This window comes from Bos mutus, chromosome 8 (assembly GCF_027580195.1).
Source record: "Bos mutus isolate GX-2022 chromosome 8, NWIPB_WYAK_1.1, whole genome shotgun sequence".
Classification (NCBI taxonomy): Eukaryota; Metazoa; Chordata; class Mammalia; order Artiodactyla; family Bovidae; genus Bos; species Bos mutus.
In genome coordinates, this window is record NC_091624.1 from 111,248,606 (window position 1) to 111,252,973 (window position 4,368).

Below are 4,368 nucleotides of genomic sequence, written 5' to 3' on the forward strand. Positions count from 1 at the left end.
ATATAATTTATATATTTATATATTATATAATATATATTATATATATATATATATATCATATATGTATATATATAATATATATAATATATAATATATATATATATATATATATATATATATATACATATATATATATATATAATATATATATATATATATATATATATATATAATATATATAAATATGAATATAAAAATATATAAATATATATAAATATATAATATAAATATATAAATATATATTTATAAAAATATATATTTATAAATATAAACATAAAAATTTATAAATATATAAATATATTAAATATATGTATTTAAATATATAAATATATATACATATATATATAAATATATATAAATATATAAATATAAAATATATTAATATATATTTATTTAAATTTAATATTTTAATAATTAATATATATTTAATTAATATAATATTATTAATAATATATAATATATATTATATTAATATATTATAATATATATATATATATATATATATATATATATTATAGGTATTATGTTATTATATTTATATATTATATATATAATTATATATTATACTATATATAATATCCAGCCCGGTGGATCCAGGGAATATAAATATCAGGAAACAACAGCTTATTTAAATGTTAATTAAAGATTATTAAATAAGGATATTAGGAAATTCAATATTGAAATAAGATATATGTATATATGTATAATTATGAGAGAATATATAGACCAATACTTTATATTCCAAATAGTTTTTATATATATGCATAGGATAATGGGGAATAGTCATATTAGGCTTTCTTATTATGCAAAAGTTTGGGTGATTATATCATAAATGGCCCAGAGGCCTGTTAACATTTTAAGACCCTTTTTTCAGAAAACTTATTTTTCTAAAAGGTGATTTCAGGAGCCACCCTCCTATTAGATAATATATTATGGTGAGCTACAATAAGAAAAAGAATTAACTCAAGGGTAGGTTACAAACATTACATTATATTATAAATTATATTAATCAATACATATAGGGACACATAGGTAAGGGATATGGAAATATTTTTAGTAGCAATTTTATTGGCCCAACAAGTGAAAAACCCTTATATACAATTTCTAATCAATCTTTTAACTGCTATCTGTATTTTATATAACATCTCATGCCTCTCACAGTTAGTCTCTGAGCAATCACATGTGGCCGGAAAAACCTATTTAGGCAGGCTAGAGGACTTCCAAAGGATAGGTTGAAACACTATCACACCCAGGAACTTTATTAACTGGAGCTGTAAGTTACTCTTTTTTTCAGATAGATAGTGGGGACAGCCCCCGTAAAGTCAGAGGTGTATATATAAATAGGCAGACTTGGTTTTGGGGGATATGCTATAATTATATCCCGCCTTTATATATCCTTCCTCATATTTATAGTATATATTATCTCCTCCTTTTTATTTCTTAAAAAAGCCAATGCAGCTAGTATGTATGAATTTAATAAAATATACAAGGAAGAATATTATAAGCAATATAGCATATAACCAAGGATATTAGACAGAATGTTTTTTCCAGAAATAAATTAGAAAGTGTGAAAAAGTCATTATATGGTAAAATCCATAGTGTTCTAGGGTCTGTATTTGATTATGAATAAGTCCAGGCCAATGTCAGAGCTATAATCATGACCTTTATAATGCTCCGGCAATATATTATATATATATATATTATATATATATATATATAATTATAATATATATATATATATAATAAATAATGTATATATATTATATATAATAAATTATATTATATAATATATATTATATATTATATATAATATATAATATATAAATATAATTATAAATATATATAATTATATAATATATAATATATATATATAATATATATTATATATATATATTTATATATATATATATATATATATATATATTATATTTATATATAATAAATATATATAATATTTATATATTAATATATATATATATATATATGATATAATAGAAATATAATTATAATTATATATATTTATATATACTATATATTATATTGTATATATTATATATAATAAATATCAAAATAAATGAAATAATATAACTATTATATAAATATATTATATTATATTATAAAAATATAAAATAATAATATATATAATATATAATTTATAATGTTTATATTATAAATATACTTATATAATATATATTATTTTATATATTAATATAATTAATATATGGTATAAGCTTTAATATAATATATATATATATATAATAATAATATTAATCATGTTGTCTTAATAAAAACAATAAATTCTTATTTAATGCTGGAAATATTTGAATATCATCATGCTGGATACAGAATGAGATCTCAAGAAATAAAAAAGCAACATAACACTCTTTTCAGTCTTAGTTAAGCATAGTGGTATTTGTATTTTTAGTCAGTCCTTCATTCACATATTCACTCATTTATTCATTTGATAAATGCTCATGAGAATTCATTGATATCATTTAGCCACAGGGTATATACCTTTCATATAATAAGAAATAGAGTAGGATAATGTTTCATTTATCTCTGGAAAGTCCAGCTACGGTACATGTGGAACTATAAAGGACTATCAAACCATGTTATGGTGGTGAACAGTTTGGGCCATTTAAAGAATTTCTTATATTTTGTTATAAGAAATATAGTCAATTTCTTATATTTTGTTATCAATTTAAATGTTTACTTTTCTGTTTTCTTCCAGTCCAGCATTTCTCATGATGTACTCTGCACATAAGTTAAATAAACAGGGTGACAATATACAGCCTTGATGAACTCCTTTTCCTATTTGGAAACAGTCTGTTGTTCCATGTCCAGTTCTAACTGTTGCTTCCTGACCTTCATACAGATTTCTCAAGAGGCAGATCAGGTGGTCTGGTATTCCAATCTTTTTCAGAATTTTCCACAGTTTCTTGTGATTCCACACAGTCAAAGGCTTTGGCATAGTCAAAGCAGAAATACATGTTCTGGAACTCTCTTGCTTTTTTGATGATCCAGCAGATGTTGACAATTTGATCTCTGGTTCCTCTGCCTTTTCTAAAACCAGCTTGAACATCTGGAAGTTCATGGTTCACATATTGCTGAAGTCTGGCTTGCAGAATTTTGAGCATTACTTTACTAGCGTGTGAGATGAGTGCAGTTGTGTGGTAGTTTGAGCATTCTTTGGCATTGCCTTTCTTTGGGATTGGAATGAAAACTGCCCTTTTCCAGTCCTGTGACCACTGCTGAGTTTTCCAAATTTGCTGGCATATTGAGTGCAGCACTTTCACAGCATCATCTTTCAGGATTTGGAATAGTTCAACTGGAATTCCATCACTTCCACTCGCTTTGCTAGTAGTGACGCTTTCTAAGGCCCACTTGAATTCACATTCCAGAATGTCTGGCTCTAGGTCAGTGATCACACCCTCGTGATTATCTGGGTCATGAAGATCTTTTTTGTACAGTTCTTCTGTGTATTCTTGCCATCTCTTCTTAATATCTTCTGCTTCTGTTATGTCCATACGATTTCTGTCCTTTATTGAGCCCATCTTTGCATGAAATGTTCCTTTGGTATCTCTGATTTTCTTGAAGAGATCCCTAGTCTTTCCCATTCTGTTGTTTTCCTCTATTTCTTTGCATTGATCACTGAAGAAGGCTTTCTTATCTCTTCTTGCTATTCTTTGGAACTCTGCATTCAGACGCTTTTATCTTTTCTTTTCTCCTTTGATTTTCACTTCTCTTCTTTTCACAGCTATTTGTAAGGCCTCCCCAGACAGCCATTTTGCTTTTTTGCATTTCTTTTCCATGGGGATGGTCTTGATCCCTGTCTCCTATACAATGTCATGAACCTCATTCCATAGTTCATCAGGCACTCTATCTATCAGATCTAGGTCCTTAAATCTATTTCTCACTTCCAGTGTATAATCATAAGGGATTTGATTTAGGTCATACCTACTTTTTTCAATTTCAGTCTGAATTTGGCAATAAGGAGTTCATGGTCTGAGCCACAGTCAGCTCCTGGTCTTGTTTTTGCTGACTGTATAGAGCTTCTCCATTTTGGCTGCAAATAATATAATCAATCTGATTTCGGTGTTGACCATCTGGTGATGTCCACATATAGAGTCTTCTCTTGTGTTGTTGGAAGAGGGTGTTTGTTATGACCAGTGCATTTTCTTGGCAAAACTCTATTAGTCTTTGCCCTGCTTCATTCCATATTCCAAGGCCAAATTTGCCTGTTACTCCAGGTGTTTCTTGACTTCCTACTTTTGCATTCCAGTCCCCTATAATGAAAAGGACATCTTTTTTGGGTGTTAGTTCTAAAAGGTCTTGTAGGTCTTCGTAGGTCTTCATAGGTCTTGTCGG